General features: G+C 38.1%; 1 long non-coding RNA gene across 1 annotated transcript in view; it reads right to left on the bottom strand.

Annotated features, from left to right (window-relative positions):
- LOC148123985 (uncharacterized) overlaps nt 1-19,915 on the bottom strand; it is a 51,204-nt gene that overhangs the window by 2,441 nt on the left and 28,848 nt on the right. The window contains exon 3 of the long non-coding RNA XR_015740324.1: nt 16,075-16,140. This is a non-coding gene — a long non-coding RNA (uncharacterized LOC148123985). The remainder of the gene's footprint in view (nt 1-16,074; nt 16,141-19,915) is intronic.

Raw genomic sequence — 19,915 nt, 5'->3', positions numbered from 1 at the left:
GAAACTCTCTGTCTCTGGATGCCCAATGATGAACTGAAATGGTTTTGATTTTCTTTTTTGTATAAGAAAGGCCTGAAGTTTCTTGAGCTTTCTCCATTAGACCAAGTTTTCAGTAAAATCCCCCCCAAGGACTTTGCCAGTTGCTGAAGGACATTTCTGTACACTACAATGACACAATAAGCTTTTACTTTTCACCTAACCTAATACTCTGGCTTTTCACAAATATGCAGACATCATCATATTAGTCAACCAATCATTTTAAAAATATTAATCTGATGTCTCAGAATCAACTGCCGCACATTACTACTAGTCTTAGCCATTTTTTTAGTGGCATGGAAGCTTTTCCTAAATTGAACAGTGACATAAATACCACAAGCAAACCAGATGAGACTATTATAGAGAAATATGTCCTTGTATTAAATTATATAGCACTGAATCTTCTACTTGTTGTTTCTACTACTTTTATTAATGGCTTTTAATATTTTTCCAGTTGCATTATTGTCTAAATTTTCATATGTTTTCTTATTCATTTGCTTTTTAATAAACTGCAGTCAATATATCATATAAATGAACAAATACATAGAATAGCAATGAAGAGTTGAGTTCTTGAGTCCCACCCACCCACTAATTTCTCTGGGGCTGTTTAAGATTTCAAGAAAGAGATTTAAGTTTAAGGTGTTTCAACTACTGAACAATCTATTATTAATGATAAATGTCCTTGACAGAAAAGATAGATAGATAGATAGATAGATAGATAGATAGATAGATAGATAGACAGACAGACAGACAGACAGACAGACAGATAGATAGATATAGTCAACTGCATAAAAATAGTGAGTCATAGTGCTGAACTCGTTTATTTTTAAGACCTTGGACTTTATATTTCATATATAATGATAAATGATTTATTTTAATTATAAAAGAAAATAATAAGCAAACCAAACAACAATAACAGTAATCCAATTCTATGAAGGATACAGTTATTATTATACAGTCAGTCTGATAGTTGTATACATTCTGTTATTATCATTCTTGTCCATTTATGATGTTTGATTTAGAGAGCAAAAAAACCCATGTCAATATGAAAAAATAGGAGATTCAGAGTGAAAACTTATACATTTCTACTTAGAAAAAATATATCATGATAAGGTTTACTTCTTAATATGTAGGCCAGGATTACAGACTATTATTCAACAACATGAAACAGCCACATCTAACACATGTTTTGGGCTGTCGTGCAATAGTAGTACATTGGTAGTAATTTCATTTATCACTGTTATAATTTTACTGTCAGATAGAGAAGAAAGTGCTTGAGGGATTTTGTGTCAATAAGAAAACAACCTGGCTTTTTAATTATAATTTTAGATTATATCTTCTTGAGTGTTATTGACTTAAGTAGAGGATCAAAATGTTGTTTTGCTGATCTACTTTAGGTTTCAAAATATCTTAGGTAATTCTTACACTCTAGATATGATAAAGATTCCAAAACAGAAGGTTTCTATGATAAATTGACTGATTTAGATAAGATCTTGACAGGTACTGATGAGAAGGTGATTTAAAAACTGTATGGATATTTATTAGAAATTAAGTTAGAAGAAGACCAAGTTAAAGAAACAATGATTGCTTGGGGGAAAATTTTTGAATATGGGATTGATTTAGAGAAATGGCAAAAATTGTGGTCTCAAAATTATAAAATGACAATGTCAACAGCATATAAGGAAAATTTGTATAAGATGTTTTACAGGTGGCATCTACCCCCAACAAGAATAGCAAGAATGTTCAAGAACAAATCTGAAAAATGTTGGAAATGTCATCAGATACCTGGCTCATATTACCATATGTGGTGGACGTGTGCGGAGGCAAAAAGATATTGGACTAAAATCCACACATGGTTGGAAAAAATGACAAAAAAACACATACTTGAAACCAGAGATATTTTTATTGGGAATTTTACTTGAAATATACAGTAAGGAATTGAAATATTTGATTGTAAATGTATTAACGGCGGCTAGGACTGTATTTGCTAAAAACTGGAAAAATGAGAAAATACCAACGTAGGAGGAAGTTTCTAAGAAAATAATGGAATGTGCTGAAATGAGTAGACTGACATTTGAAATTAGAGAACAAGAAGATAAACAATTTTATAAGATTTGGGATTTATTTTATCAATGGTTAGACAATAAAATATGGTAATGAAATATCTAGAACTTTAGAATATAAAGAATATATAAAGAAGTATTATCTTTATCATAATATAATTATGGTATAGAATTGTCATAAAATAAATCAATTAAAATATGGATTATCTTGCATAACGTGAACGAATAATAGTATAGTCAAATGATTGATTAACAATATTAATGTATTTAGGAATATTTGATAGATAATATGAGAACAAATACAAGTAATTATAAGTGATGACTATGAAGTGGATGCACAAAACAATATGTAAACCAACCAACTCACTGTATGTACATAAGTGGAAGATGGTTTGATGTTTTTATGTTGTGTTTATGTATGTTTGTCTAAAAAATAATAAAACTTAAAAAAAATATCTTAGGTATTTCTAATTTTTTCAGTTAGTTTCATATGCATCTATCTATATTTACTTAGCTTCATATTCAAAATCTGAAATTTCATTCTCCTGAGAACTATCTGTTATGCAGAAGGTTTCAATATGCAAGAAGTGATAGCAATTGTACATATATGATAATGGCCATCTTTGTTTAATAATTCTTAGAAAAAGAAAGTAAGTTTAGCTCGAGCTATATCTAGGTTAGAAGGCCATAGTATGAATGGTAAAACAGAGTTCTGGTTGGCAAAAGACTGTGACAGGGCTTTATACTCTTCTCTTATTTATTCAACTTAAATGAGTATGGTTTTAAAATTAGAGGAAGAAAATTGACTGCATTATATTGATGATACTACCCTGATAACTGAAAGTGGAAAAGATCTGAAAGTTCTCAAAATAAAAGTCAAGGAGTAGACTTCCGGTTGTGCTTCTGAGCACAAATTGGATGTTCTTATTGTGCTTATGAAAATGAAATTCTGTTAGCATTCTAGGCTGTAGGCAACATTGGCTGATTTTGCAAAACTAAGGCTAAATTTGGTTAGTATTGAAATTGGATGTGTCTTCCCCAAGGAATATCAAACCTATAGTCTAGATGGGGGATAACTTCTAGGAAAAAGGAGTGGCAAGGCACTTTTATCTTGTCGCAAAAAAACAAAACAAACCTACCTTTATGAATACATCCATGATATTACAAGTAGCTGAAGAAAGTTCTACCTTTCTTTTAAGGAGGAAAGATCTAGATATTACTTGGCTAAATTTAAATTTGCCCCCTTTTGGTATGTTGATTAGTTTTAGCACAATATGAATCAAGGCACACAGGTGCCTAAAACAATTAGAATTATCCTTGTTTGAAACATGTTATAACATATTAAATGAATTCAGTCACTGAATGGCCTTACTAGATTTCAAGAAGGCTGTATCAGAAAAAGGTGGAAATGAAAATATCAATTAGGTGAAAGGTTTTGCAATCTTTTTCCATCAAGAATATTTAGGTCTATATTTTTTGGAATTCTGTGATTTGCACATAGGGTCAGAAAACTGTAAATCACAGGCTTTTAGGCCTTGATTTAATGTCCTTCCTTCACCAAGGGAGGCATTAATCATTTACTTGCACATAAAATAGAAGCTAATTTTGAGAGGGAAAGGAGTCTACCTTTTAAGAAAATGAACACAAAATGCGTCTATTTGATACTTATTTTTCTAAAATTGTTACTTTCTTTTGTGATCTATAGCTCATTTGGAGCATAACACTGTGTTTTGAGTAAGTCTCATTTTGCAAATCTCCCTGTAATTTTCCAAAAAGCATTAGCTCTAAGCCATTAGTTCAAAAAGGTAAAAAACAAAAAACAAAAATTAAAAACTGTAATTTAGGAGAAGATAATGTACAGTGTTGACTTTGTATTGTTCTTTTTACCCTCTGTGCATGGATGTGCTTCAGGAAAGAAAACAATGGAGGTATGAAAGAGGCTATGAAACCCCTTATATCTTAATAATGCATAAATTAACTAAGCAAAATGAATAGGTAAAAGGAAAATGGAATTACCATTTAAGATATCAGATACAACCTGATACCCCTAATACTTTACTTAGTAACATCGTATTTTCTCTGCTACTCCATTTCATTCTTTTTTACTGTTTTGAAATATAATAATTTGACAAAAATGTATATATACTGGACATGGCAGTATGTGATATACTGGACAGGAGACAGCAAAATAAAAGAGAAAGAATATACGAAGAGCTGCAAATAGAAATGGAACAATTGTGGCAAAAAAAAGCAAATGTATTACCAATAGCAATAGGCACCTTGGGTGCAATCCCAAAACAACTGGAACACTATTTGAATACCATCAACATTGCCAAAATCACCTTTGGTCAATTGCAAAAGGCAGCAATGACACCTTTAATACCATGAAAAAACAATATCTGTTAATCCCAGTTCCTTGAGAAGGACACAATAGATAAACAAAAATGCCAAATCCAATCTAAACATCTGGCTGACTGTACAACTAATCACAATAATATCATACAAGGAGCCAAACTTGTTAGCTCAAAATTTCAAATGTACATTCTGACCATAAATGAACTGAGGAAGCTTTTTGGATGAAAATGAAATGCTTTCCAAAATAAAAACCCACCCCAAGAAAGTCTAGTTGTCTTTTGTAAAAAGCACTTTTGGGATAACCATGACCTGGATGATTGAGAATATCCATAGACATCCCTAGATGCTTTAACCTGTCACCTAGTACACATAAGGAGCCACAAATTACAGCACTAATTCTTTCTTTTTTCTAAAATAAAGCAAGTGTTTTCATAGATAAAACTATATTTCATGAAATGGCTATTTATATTATGGTTTTTATTAGATTTCAAGTAAATATGTTCTAGAAGCATGTATCCATATCAAGTGAAAACTTTCATTACTAATGTATCAAAGGCAGAAAATCGCAACTGCCACATTTACGGAAGGGTCCCTTTGGGGAAAAAAAAGTTTCATATAATGACTTCAATCTCTAAGAAAATTCAAGGATGTTCTTGAATGCTCTAGTTTGAAACCATGTAAGTATCTATATTCATAAAGTACTAAGTTCATTATGAAATATTAAATATACACGAAAGGTACTAAGTCCTGCATAGATCACTGTAACTATACACCAAAAACAAAGATGCTTCAATCTTTGTTGTCATTTTAGTTTCTTATGCATTTTTTAAAAAAATGTATGGCCTCTATTTTTTCCTCCACCCTATTCTCTTATGCTTTGTGTCATTTATTTCAGAGAATGGTGGAGGAGTGAGATTTTGGATAAATTGAAGTAACAAAGACCTGCACCTATTAATAATTAAACAGAAAACCAACTTTTATATATTCTTTGTTTAAACTACAGGTAGTCCCCAACTTACAACAGTTTGTTTAGTGAAGTTACAACAGCATTGAAACAATGACTTTATGACTGTTTTTCACATTTGAAAAATGTGAAACATCCCAGTGGTCATGTGATTTACTTTTGGATGCTTGACAACTGACTCTTATTTCTGATGGTTGCAGTGTCCCAGAATCATGTGATGTACTTTTGTGACTTTCTGATGAGCAAAGTCAGATTCATTTAACAGCCATGTTATTAATTTACCAACTTTCTGACGAGCAAAGTCAGATTCATTTAACAGCCATGTTATTAATTTACCAACTGCAGTGATTTATTTAACAAATGTGGCAAGAAAAATGTAAAATACGGCAAACTCACTGAACAAATTTCTCACTTAGCAACCTAAATTTTGGACTCAATTGTGGTTATTGAGGACTACCCATATTTAGCTATCAACCTGAATATGAAATCTAGTAAAATCATCAGTATTCAAGAGCATCCTTGAATTTTCATAAAGATTAAAATCAGAAACTAGATTTTTAAAAGTGATAAAGTTTCTTGTCAGAATTGTCACTTGGCAATTTTTAAAATAATCTAGCCAAGCTAGGGCCTGTTCTCTTGTACCTAACAGCATTACAGAAATCAGTGATCATGCTGTTTATCTCATTAATAAGATCCTTGGCTCTCTCTCCTAAATTATAAAACCCACAATTCAATCTGATCTTGTAATTCAAGAAGGGGAAAGAGGGGGAAATCAACAGATATGAAAACTGTTTATTACAGAAATAAATAGTACTTTTTAAACAAATACTTCATGAAGCAAATACAATTAGTAGTGGGCCTTCCTACCAGCCTGAGTTTCTAATATATTCCTAATATACTAAGAGCCCACCCTCATGGTGAGGAAAGCAGGAAGTGTGAATCAAACTTATAAATGTCCTGGTTCAAGTATCTTTTTAAATTCACTTTGATTGCTTAATAATGTTGGAGAAACTAATATAGAGTGGGTTGGGTTTCATATTATATATGTCCTAACTCATAAACTCATAAACAGGCCATTCAAAGTTTATGCACATTCACAAATTCATTCTCTTCTACACAAGAGTAATTTTAAAAGGCCACCTCAAGATATTTGCAAGTGCCTTCACAGGCAGTTCCATCTGAAAAGATGGGAGTGGCTTAAATGTAAACTAAACATAGAACTTTGTATAGCTAAATATGGCTCTTAAGCTGGAGTTTCCCCTACCTTTTATTTTAAAAAGGAGCATTTGAAAAAAGGACATGCTTTTTGAAGACTGTTAGTCTTCAAAAAACATGTCCTTTTTTCTTCTGTGTGTTGAGGTACTTCCACAGTATTTTCTAGACTGCAACTCTTTCGCCCAAAATCATTCAAGATCATTTCAGGGCTGGATCAACTTGTTATCTCTTCAATGCTAAAACCAGCCATATTGCTATGCTATTCTAAAGCTTCTTTGGAGCATCCAAGGTTAATAATTGCTTTCCCTTCTTATTGCAACATTAAAAAATAATGGAGTAGTTTAAACTGGCAGGATCTATTGTCCTTTTAATCAAAACCTTGAGAATAATCAGAAGCAAAATATTTTTATTTTTATTTTCTGTTTATAGAAAAGCAATATATTCTCTGTGACTCCTTTAAAGTTCTTTATCATAGCCAGAGTATTTTGGATAGAATTAATTATCTAACCACAGATTATATTGCAAAGTGTTTTACAGCTAAAAGCTCCATCATGACTTTTTCACAACTTTTTAATGGAACAAAACAGAAGTTAAATAAAGCACCCTAGGTGATGTAATATGTGCTTACTACTGTGTGTGCCAAATCCATCTGGGCTGTTTCACAGACATCCATAAAACTATTTACTTCATAAATCATTTATGCTCTTCAAGCTCTTAATATAAGTGTTAAGTTTGAGCAATGAGAGGCTGAACCAGAGCATGAGTGCAACAGTACTTTATTTTACAAATAAAGGGCTGACCGTGCTTGCCAAGCCTGGAACTGGCTCGCAGCAATCAGCAACCAGTTGGACCCCGCAGCCTGCTTTTATAGCTGGCTGCTGGGGAGAACCAACCAATGGGAATGGGGGAATATCGCCCACACAAAGTGAGTGGACCTGAGTGAGAACTCCTTGAGTCCTCAGGACATAACACCCCTTCCCCCAGATGCGAACACGCATAGTCCTTGAGGTAGATGGGGGTTTGTGTTGGCGCCCGGAGCGGCGCAACTCGGGAACATTGTCTGACTGTTCAGTATCAGTCTGTGACGGTTGAGCTGGCATAGTGTCGCCAACACTCTCTCTGGACTGGGCATCCTCGGAAACCACCGGGTTGGTTTCGGGGTCGAGCTCTCGTGGGTTGGATCCGGTTGGTCAACTCTCTGGGCGCTGTTGTCCGAGTTTGGGCTGACCGGACGACCGCTGGCGCAGACTGGTCACTGGGTGCGGTGTGGCTGGGTGGCGGATGAGGCGGTTCCCCTTCGACTGGAGACTCTGGATTCTTGTTTGCGAAGTTGCTGAGGCGCCTTCTGAGTTGGTCTATGTGTCTCCTCCAGACGCGACCATCCTCCAGCCTGACTCTATACGATCTCGGCCCGGTGACGGCGATGACCTCGCCCGGAATCCAAAGTGGGTCCCCAGCGAAATTCCTTGCGAATATCGGCTCCTGTAACATAAAATGTCTAACCCCGAAGTGGAAGCGAGGGAGAGTCAGGGCAGTATTGTGGGTGCAGTCTATCTAATACAGTCCTCAGGCGCCGGCCCATCAGAAGTTCCGCTGGGGACTTATTGGTGACTGCACAGGGGTTGAGTGCTGGCTCATCAGGAACCGTGAGAGTTTGTGGTGCCAATCATCTCTGCCAAACCTAGCGAGGGCCTCTTTGGTGGTCCTGGCGGCCCTTTCAGCCAACCCATTACTCGCAGGGTGAAATGGGGCTGTGAAAATGTGGCGAATGCCTAGGTTGGCTGCAAAACGGCTGAATTCTACTGATGCGAACTGTGGGCCATTATCGGAGACCAAGGAGTCGGGTAGTCCATGTGTAACGAACAGGCGCGTTAACACGTTGGTGATTGCTAGTGTGGTGGTCGTGGATAGCTGTGCCACGTCTATCCATTTGGAATAAGCGTCCACGACCACTAGGAACATCTTTCCATGCACGGGGCCGGCCAGATCGATATGGATTCTAGACCAAGGGGCGCTGGCACTCTCCCATCTGGTAGGGGTGGCGATGGGGGGAGCAGGACGGGATTCCTGGCAAATGCTGCAGGAACTTACCCAATTGACAATGTCCTCGTCTGGACCCGGCCACCACACGTGGCTGCGTGCCAACGCCTTCATTCTCACAATGCCGGGGTGTCCCTCGTGCAACGCCTCCAGGACTCGGAGTGCGCAGCGCAGGTCGGAATGACCACTCGAGTGCCCCACAGTAGACAACCCTGCAAACTGGACAGCTCCTGCATGCGAGTCTTAAAGGGTGCGAATTTGTTATCAACATTGCCTCCCGGCCACCCCCTCCTCACCCAGTCGAGCACCTGGGCGGCGTTTGGTCTGCCTTGGTTTTGGCGGCGATGTTAAGGGCGGTGATGGGCAGGTCCAACTGGGTGATTTCAAAAATGGCATTGACAGGAGCTGGGTCTTCAGCCGGAGCGGGTAAGGGGCAGCGACTGAGCGCGTCAGCGTGGGATAGAGTTTTGCCCGGGCGGTGGATAAGTTTGTATGAGTAGGCCGCTAGGAAAAGTGTCCACCTTGTCATCCGAGGGAGAGGACTTGAGGTGTCTGCTTGTCGCCGCCAGTAGGCCCAGGAGGGGCTTATGGTCGGTGACCAGTTCGAAGAAGTGGCCAAAAGGAATTCGTGAAACTTTTTCACGGCTGCAACAGCTGCTAGGGCTTCCTTGTCTATTTGGCTGTAATTTCGCTCCGTGGCCGAGAGCGTCCTGGAGAAAAAGGCGATGGGGGCCTCGGCGCCATTGGCGAAGTCGGTGACTAAGGACCGCCCCAATTCCAAAAGGGGATGCGTCTGCTGCCAGTATTAAAGGAAGTTTGGGGTCGAATTGGATGAGCACCGCCTCTGACGTAAGTAGTGATTTGACGGCGTTAAACACCTGGTCTTCTTTGTGCCCCCAGTGCCACGGTGACTTTTTGTCTAGTAATCTGTGTAGGGGTTCGGCTACTGAGGCTTTATGGGGCAAAAGGATGCATAAAAGTTTAGGAGTCCCAAGAAAGCTTGTAGCTCCGTTTTGGAGGTCGGTGTGGGAGCTTCGTGGATCGCCCTGACCTTGGACTCCAGGGGGTGAATGCCAGAGGCGTCAATTTTATAACCCAGAAAGTCCACCTGTCTAGTGGCAATGGCGCATTTTTCTTTCTTTAACTTGAGGCCATGCTGTCTGAACCTCTCTAACACTGCTCGCACTCTCTGGAAGAGTTGGGGTCTGTCCCTGGCCGAGACCAAGATGTCATCGAGTAGGGTACTACACCAGGGAGGCCCTGTAAAATCCGCTCCATGAGGGATTGAAAAATACCGGGGCAACACTTACGCCAAATTGGAGACGCTTGCATCGGAAGGCACCCCTGTGAGTGACGATGGTCTGAAGTTCCGCTGTTTGGTTATCAACAGGGAACTGTTGATATGTTGAGACATGTCCAATTTAGCAAAAATACTGCCCGGTTCGAATGTGTGCAATAAGTGCTGAATGACGGAGCACGGGGTAGGCGCTAACTTGTAAATATTTATTGATTGTTGTCTTGTAGTCCGAGCAAATTCTCAGGCTACCATCTTTTTTGAGGGGTGTGACAATGGGCGTCTCCCACTTGGCGAAATCTGTTGGCTCAATGACCCCTTGTTTTAGTAGTTTATCCAATTCAGCGTCTAGTTTTGGTCGAATAGCAAATGGAACTCTACGGTTTTAATCTGATTGGGACTGCCTGGGGTCAACGGTGAACGAGATGGGGGTTCCATTATAACACCCCAGCTCCTCGCTGAACACATCTGCGTAGTCAGCGAATAAGGAGTCAGTGTCTGAGGTTGAGACAGCATGGATTCCTGTTAACCCTAGGCCGAGGTGGGGAAACCAATCGAGCCCCAATAAGGTGGGTAGATTGCCGTTAACTACCACTAGAGGTAGGTGGCCTTTAAAAGCTCTAAAACTGACAAGGAACTTGCCTCTGCCGATCACAGGAATGGCCTTCCCCTGGTAGTCCTTCAGACCGAACTGGCATCTCTGAAGCCGGGTAGTAGATAGGCTGGGGTGGAGTCTCTTGAGGGTGTTCCACGAGATTATTGAGAGCGCTGACCCTGTGTCCACCTCCATGTGGCACGGTTTACCTTCTAGGGAAACGGAGAGAGAAATTTTACTAACAGTGTGGCAAGTACGCCTGGCAAGGCGGTGCGTGCGACAGTTTAATACTTGCCTCTGTGGTCCCGAGTGTGAGGACGGGGTCTGTGTGCAGCGCTTTGGGGGCTTGGCAGACTCTGCGCAATGTGCCCCCTCTTATGGCAGTTGTTGCAAACGGCTCCTTTAAACTTGCAGGTGGCCCTTTGATGTGATCCCCACAGGCTAGGCACAGCGTGATGTGCTTGGGTGGACCGGTGTATTCTTGTTTGGCCCCTACCTGCGACCGTCTGTCATTGGTGAGGCGATGGACATCGTTCTCATCATTGTGGGCTTCCTCCGCTTCCACCTCTTCGGAATGGACTGGGAACGATGCTAGCTTGGCACTTGGGCCCTGAATTTCGGTGGCTGAGTTCGTTGCTAGCTCGGCTGCTAGGGCCTCCTCTACCGCTGCGCAAGGTTGAGGTCTTTTTGGCTAGCAGTCGCCTCTGTAGGTTGAGATCCTTGACCCCACAAACTAATTGATCGAGGAGCATGTCCTCCAGGTATGTTCCAAACCCGCAGTGCAGGGCTGCTGTTCTGAGGGCGGCCATATATTGATTGATGGTCTCCTTACTTGATTGCTTCCTCATACGGAACGTGAACCTCCTGGCGATTTGTGAAGGCCTGGGAGCGTAGTGGTTAGTGAGGATCTCAAGCAACTCGGACCACGGGCGTTTTCAATTCTCTCGGCGCTACGAGTGCTGCGGCGGTATCAGTAACGGTGGCTCCAGTAGATTAGGAAATAGGATTTTTCCGATGCTCTCCCGCATCCGCCAGGCCGACCGCATCGATGTAATGATTGAAACGGTTCTTATACGATTCCCACTTCTCTTCGTCTGGTTTAAACGCTGGGAATACTGGGTTGGAACTCATGGTGCTGGAACGGCTGGGCTACCTGCGGAAAAATCTCTCTGGGACTACGAGCGCTCGTGAGTTACTAGTGATATCAGCTCTAGAGAGGTTTTTTGCTAACCTCTCTTTCTCTCTCTGGGTTACCACGTTGGCTGCCAGCCGTTGGAGGTGTCTGGATTCGCGCCAAAAAAGTGGGCGTTAGTGACTCTCTACAGCGCTGTGCTGTGATTCCTACTGGTTCGAAATTCAAATGACACCCGTTTGAATTTCGCGCCAAATGCAGAGCGGCTGCGGCTCGCAGTGCTTCACTTTCCCCGTAGCGGGGCTAACAAGCGGCTACAGACGCTTCTAACTTTTTGACTCAGACCGCTTTCTCTGGCTGCGGATCTGCGTTTGCTCTTTTTGATCGCTCGTTTAGTTAGCTGACCGCTCTCTCTGGCTGCGGATCAGCGTTCCCCTGTGCCAGCCGATCGCTCTCTCTGGGCTGCGGATCGGTGGCTAGTGACTCAGCGGTTGCAAGGTGCATCTGGTAGCCATCCCATCCTCGTCGCCAGTGTTAAGTTTGAGCAATGAGAGGCTGAACCAGAGCATGAGTGCAACAGTACTTTATTTTACAAATAAAGGGCTGACCGTGCTTGCCAAGCCTGGAACTGGCTCGCAGCAATCAGCAACCAGTTGGACCCCGCAGCCTGCTTTTATAGCTGGCTGCTGGGGAGAACCAACCAATGGGAATGGGGGAATATCGCCCACACAAAGTGAGTGGACCTGAGTGAGAACTCCTTGAGTCCTCAGGACATAACAATAAGCATAAAATATTCTCAAACCATTGAGCCCAATAATAAAATATGCCTTAATAATGGTTTAAGCAGTCTAAAATGAAGAAAAGACTGAGTTTTAGCTAGACTTTTCCAAAGACTTTTAAAACAAAAACATAAAAAGATTATTCCAGCAGAAAAATGTGTTTTTCCACATTGCTAAATTTAGAAAATGGGTAATCAGTAATGAAACCTGCTAAGAATTAAAGTCTTATTGATAACTTGGATACTGTTGGGTAGTCAGAATTTTTCTTATATACTCATATTGTTTTCTGAGGGAACACCTAGCTTGACATGGCTTACTTTTTCTGTGTAGTTAGTCCAAACATAACTGTACTTTCTTAAATCAGTTGCTGTTGTTCTCTTCAAATATACACTTTCTTAGACTATTAGGGCCGTTCAGGGATTTGACAGTGGGTCAGCTAGAGAAAGCTTTAATACGTGAATTATATAGCAATTTAAATATATTTCATTAATTCAGCATAATTCTACACAACTCTTCTCTTTATCCTAACAAGAAAATCATGAAACACATAAGCAAAAGATAGAATGCGGATGCAAGTTTATTCAGTACTTAAAATCAGAAAAGCTTCTAACTATTAAATTTGCTGTACTGATTTCTAATTCTGATTTGTTTTCTTTATGGGGGAGAAAACCCGAATAACCAAAGATCCATACATATATATGTGTGTGTGTGTGTGTGTGTGTGTGTGTGTGTGTGTGTGTATGTAACCTCAGAAAACACAAATATATATACAACACACACGTACGTACACACACACACACACACACACACAGAGTCAAGTATAAAATTACACCCCTACCAACAGTTATTATTTGTAAATAAATACAGAGCAAACTCCACACACATTCACATTGATTATATTACCTTCTGCAAGCAAAGAAGGGTGGTGAAGGGTGGTTACAGAAGGTGGTGAGCACAGCACAAAACATCGTGGGCTGTTCCCTGATACCACTAGATGACATTGCTAGGGCTTGATGCCTTAGAAGAGTGGGGAAAATTGTCAGGGATGACTCACATCTCAGTCAGTACTTTTCCACTCTCCTACCATCGGGTAGGAGATATAGAAGCATAGCCAGCCGCACCAACAGGCTGAAGAACAGTTTCTACCCATGGGCTGTCAGACTTCTGAACAGAAAATAACTTCATGTCAACATTATATGACAGACTTGCAGGGCCTGCAGGTTGTGCAACAAAGTCACATAGTGTAATAAGATTGGGACTGGGTTAGGGACTTCAGTCCTCACTGTGAGTTGGGTTGGCTCAGCCAATCTCATTGTACACATGTTATACTCTGACAATAAAGGTAATAATATAACCAAGCTTAAAGAACACCAAGGAGTCCAAAATAGTCCCCTTGTTTAAACATCAATATATTTTTATATCTAATCAATTTTTAAATACACTTACAGGGACCACCTATGAACAGTTTTTTCTTCAGCAAAGATTTTATAAAGAGACAGAAAGATAGATAGATAGATAGATAGATAGATAGATAGATAGATAGATAGATAGATAGATAGATAGATAGATAGATAACCATGTTATCATTCTCTGTTGTAAAAACCAGTATTATGTAGAATGCAGAAAAGGCATCAGAAATAACAGGTTAAGGGGATTAAAGAGATAGATAACAGAAATGTAAATGAAATACAACTAAACCAAGTTTACGTTGATAGCATTCACTATATCTCTTACTTTTCTACTTTTTGTCTATCATCCAATCCATCTATACACTGATTCATACACTTCCTTTTCTTCTTAAAGCTTCTCACTTGTCTCCTTTTAATGATGTCATCTAATGGAAATATTCAAATGATATTAAATATCATTGCATCTAATTTATTGTAGAAAAAAATCCCAGATAAATCATGATACATGCATTATACCTCAGAACAGTCTAAAATCCAATGATAGGAAATTATAAACCAGTGAATATGATGTTAAAATCCTAAAGGAGATATTAAAGATGTGCGCACAAAAGATGAGCTAATATGAAAGATGAAGCTTCCACAATAAAGTGAGGAAACTGAATGCAACATGGAATATTTTCTCTGTCAACTACTGCCAACACCCTTCTATTTGGAGGTTATTCCAGCAAAATGGCTTACCCCAAAGGAATTACTGAGCATTCATAGCAAAGCTGTTTGCTATAGTATTAAAGCTGAATAAATAACTGGGAATGCTGTGTGGCATCAGCAACTGCCTGCCAAAATCAGGAAGGAGTTGATATATAGGGCAAAAACTGGCAGCAAGTTAGAGAGTGTGCTCTGATAAGGTAATTCCAGTCTACTGGAGAATAGTTCATTTGTTGTAATGCATTTTTTAAAAGTGGAAGAAACAGAGATTCATAGCCATGTAATGAGTTAATTTTATGTGCTTTTAAAAAGCCATTCATATAAATATAGTAAAAGTACTGTAATTTAGGAAGATTTTAGGGTCTATTATTCTATTCTATTTCCATTTTTGAAACAGATATTTTCAAGAAAACTGATGCCAAGAACAAAAGCCATCAACAAAGATCCACAGATCAGATATGTCACCAATGGGAAACTGTTTGAAAATCCAGAAGCCAGAGGAAATCACCAAGAAAGCATTCAAGAAGTTTCTTGGCAACTATAGAATACCAAACTACATTCAGCTGGTTAACAAACTCCTTACAGCAGGGGTGTCAAACTCATATCATCACAGCAGTGTCAGGTTATGGATCAGGTCTTTTTCCACCTTTGCTAAACCGAGCGGGAGCATGGCCAGCACCTGACACATCTGGCCCACGAGTTTGACAGCCCTGCCTTACAGAACACAAGACTGTGAAGTGCAACATGCTACTGAATTCATTTTCTGCATTTACACTGCAATCAGTGATAAACATGGTGTAAGGGTTCACTAGAACATTATCACAATGGAAAAGTGGTTTTATATATATTCCATTTTTAATTTTTTTTATTATTTTTACAAATAGTTCAAGACAGTGAACATATTCAAAATATCTTCCTCCTCCTATTTTCTCCAGAATAATATCCTTGTGAGGCAAGTTGGGCTGAGAAAGAGTAATTGACTAAGGCAGGACTTGAATTCCCACAGTCTCTTGCTTTCTAGCCTGTTGCCTTAATCAGGGCAACTTGAATCCATCAATGGTGGCTGACTATTGTTGGATATTGCAGCAATATGCTTCAAACATTGAATGCAAATGAAAATCATCATCAAAACATTTTTAGTCCTGTTGAACTCATGTAGCACATTGGAAATACTATGCAATTAAATCAAAATAGCCATTAAAAGTGAATTTCATATTTCTCAAGATTACTATGTAATATAGTAATTCTGAAATTATTTTTATGTTCAGTTTGAAAGAGTCTATCATAATCACCGAATTTTTTTTTTTACAAAGCAAAGCTTTCAAAAAAAAAAAATGTTGCCCAGTATAATAGTGTAATTTTAGTTCACCAAGATTCAGATGAATATTTAAGGCTTAATTCAGATTAATATTTAAGATATATATATCAAAACTAGGTAAAGTTCATATATGCCTATTTTAAAAAGAAGTACTAGAAATGAAACCTACCTTTTCCAGGTTTTCCATAAATTTCCAAAGCCAATTCCTGTTCTGTGGAAACTCCTTTTCTGGCATCTGTCATGACAAAAACATATCTTCGATAGATAATTCTGATTTAACTTTGACTTAATGTAGATGAATGCAGCCTTTCACCAAATGTGTTGAATTTCAATCCCACAATTGTTAGGCATTAGATACACTCACTAAGAACTGGAGAAATTGACAGCTAACACATGGAGACTATGGAGACTACCATGTTAAGAAATATTAGATAATTAGCATTAGCATTAGTTACCAAAGAGCATGCCATATAATTTGAAAAATTATTAGTTTTTTAAATTCAAAATTAAGTTGACCTCATTCCTTTTTACATTTCAACCCAGGATAACACTAAACCTAACACAGAAAAAGAGGTTTGGATGCAGCTATGGTATTTGGAATAAAGTTAAATTTACAGAAATATAACCACTACTTTATTTATTTTTAATAGAGTTTGGTAAAGTTCATCATAATATTTAATACTACATTCTCTTCACTGTCATATGAACTATAATTGTACAGGGAATGATGTAGAATAAAAAAAAATCCCTGAGGATTAATCATGTTTTTTTTTAAATACCAGCTTTCATGATATCTTTGTTCTTTATATCTTGGCTTTTGTTGGTGCATTTTTAATTAGGATCTGGTATCTGCAATAAACAGTAAACATAAAGAGCTTTGCAAAAATGTATTAGACTGTTTGTTTTCACACTCTAATGCATATTTGCACAATTTTACCATGAAAAAGGGAAAACATGCTAAGCTCTTGGGCTCTATCCCAAATGTCCTGGAATAAAATTTGGAAATGCAGCCATACCACATCATATTTCAGTACTTATCCCCAGGAAGAGGAACAATCATTGTGACAGAAGCATATGATACAGCAAAGAAAACACCTATTTCTCACTTCCTTTCTAGTTTCAATAAAACAAATGCTTATTAAGTTCACAAAGGATGGGAAATTTGACTTATTTTCAGAGGAGAAAAATGATTTCTTCCTTATTTCAGAACACTATTATTTTTCTCTATTTTTTAACAAGAACAGATCCAGAAGTCATTACAAAAATGGTATTTCCAATTGAAACTTAGCTTTAGGCTTGCTAATGGTTATTAAATAGTTTGATCTTAAATCAAGTTGGATATTCCAATATTGGAATATGAAAAGAATATATGATAGGACAATATCCTGTATTTATTTATTTATTATTTATTTATTTATTTTGTCAAACGATTATAAGATAACAGGTATAAGTAAAAACATAGTTATGAATACATGAAATGGATACATATAAGAAAAATAAAAAGAAACAATAGGATAGGGATGGTAGGCACATTGGTGCGCTTATGTACACACCTCTTAGGAAAGGGATGAGGTCAATAGTCTAAAGTTAAAGTTTTGGGGGTTTGGGGAAGAAACCACAGAGTCAGGTAGAGTATTCAAGACATTGACCATTCTGTTGCTGAAGTCGTATTTCCTGCAATCAAGTTTGGTCTATATAATTTTTAAAGAATAGAATACTTTATTGGCCACAAGGAATTTGTCTTGGTGTAAATACTCTCAGTATACATAAAATAAAAGATACATTCATGAAGAATTGAGAATCATAGGTATGACACTTAATAATAGTCATAGAGTACAATAAGCAATCAAAGCATACTAGGAAAGAGTCAATATAAATCGTAAGTATACAAGCAACAAAGTTACAGTCATACAGTCACAAGTGGGAGGGGATGGGTGATAAGGAGTGATGACAAAATTAACAGTAATTGTAGTGCAGACTTTGTAATAGTTGAACAGGGTTGAGGGAATTATTTGATTAGCAGAGTGATGGCTTTCGGGGGAAAAATGTTCTTGTGTCTAGTTGTTCTGGTGTGCAATGCTCTATAGTGTCGTTTTGGGGGAAGGAGTTGAAACTGTTTATGTCCGGGATGTGAGGGGTCTGTAAATATTTCCACAGACCTCTTTTTGACTCGGGCAGTATCCAGCTCCTCGATTGAAGGCAGGTTGGTAGTAATTGTTTTTTCTGCAGTCCTAATTACTCTCTCAAGTCTTTGTCTGTCCTGTTGGGTTGCAGAACCAAATCAGATAGTTATAGAGGTGCAGATGATAGACTCATTGATTCCTCTGTAGAACTGTATCAGCAGGTCCTTGGGCAGTTTGAACTTTCTGAATTGTCGCAGAAAGAACATTATTTGTTGTGCTTTTTTGATGACGTTTTTGAAAACTTACTTTTTAAGTAAGATCTTGGGGGCTTTGATAGAGTATATAATAAAAAAAGATTGTGTTCATGTGTTTGTGTCTATGTAAAAAACTAATGGAAAATACTCTTTGCCAAACTGGATGCAATTTCATTTTGAAACATTTCTATCAAAAACCACCAGAAAATTGTAAAGCTTTAAAATGTGGCTCTTGTGAACACTTGTAACTGAGATGATGCCTTGATATACTTTAAACTTAATACAAAAATCATAAAAAATAGAAGGCCTGTCCAAGGTGTTAAAAGTAAAATTTTCTTATAGAGCTATGCTATAATGTATTTCCAAATATAACATGAGATTAAGTAATTTATTTTGACATTTTATGTATTTATGGGCTGAAAGACTGTATGTAATAGATAAAAGATAAGAGTCTCAGATGTCAAACTAAAAGATGAAATCATTACATTTTATTAGCAGACAATATATAAAAATGCCAAAGCAAACTGTAAAGAGAGGTATAGCGTTATGCTCAGAGGTCCTGCATCTAAGTTGCATTTGTTTTTCCCAATTCCCCAAAAGGGGAATAATAGTCCTGAATTTAATTAAAAATCTATTTTTAAGATCAAAATAATGAAAAAGTTAAAAGACTCACTCACAAAGAAGAGTAATGTAAGAGTCTTGGGGAATATGAAGTGATGAACTCCCTGGTATTTTATTTCCTTTGGACTACTCGAGGGTGGATCATTTGGGCAGACTGCAAAATGCTAAAATGAAGATTTTATACATCTATTAATTTTGCATGAATTTATGCAAATATCAGCTGTAATTATTCCAATGTACTTTAGGGGGCATAGTTTGTGAGCTTTTATTTTTCAGAACCCATTTTAGTTTTTATGTTCGATCTTTGGGTGTAGCTTTTACCTAGTTTAATAATTAGCTGTGAGTTTACAAATTACAGAGTAACAGAGTTGAAAGGGACCTTGTAGGTCATCTAGTCCAACCCCCACCCAAACAGGAGACCCTACACCATTACCTTTCTGTTTGTGTGTTATTCTTATATAAAAAGCTTGGAAAAGCCTCAGAAATTAATCTGAATGAAATAAAGTTTATAGTTCCATATCATGCTTGGAACCAATCAAGCAGGACAGAGGTGAGCCGGCATACTATTCAGAAAGAGAGACTCATTTTCTTCAACTTGATACCTTGGCCCATCCTTGCATACAGAACTATATTAACTGTTAACAGCAAAATAAAAATAGAAATCTGTTCAACATTACCTGGCTGCCTACAAAGTGGCATGAAAAAATCTGCAAGGCTCCCAAGGGATTCTGTAGACCACGCAAACAGGATGAGTTTGTGAACTGCTATAAAGTTGCTGCTTCTAAGGTTGTCTAACTTTCAATAAATCATTATTGGGTCAAATCTGGATTCTTTTGCAATATATTATCCTGGGGCTTATTTTACATGCTTCACATTTGAAAATGCTTTGGTACTTAGGTGAACATGATACTGCTCTGTTCATTCAAGGACCCCCAATTTTTTCAGACTTATGCACAACCTTGAAAAAGAATCAAGCTGCTTTAATGGATTACGAAGAGGTTACACAGGGCCA

Source organism: Pseudonaja textilis, chromosome Z, assembly GCF_049901715.1.
Source record: "Pseudonaja textilis isolate UNSWEBS1 chromosome Z, rPseTex1.2, whole genome shotgun sequence".
In the NCBI taxonomy this organism is placed as follows: domain Eukaryota; kingdom Metazoa; phylum Chordata; class Lepidosauria; order Squamata; family Elapidae; genus Pseudonaja; species Pseudonaja textilis.
Note: the sequence above shows the minus strand (reverse complement) of the source record. Positions and strands in the feature narration are given on the sequence as shown.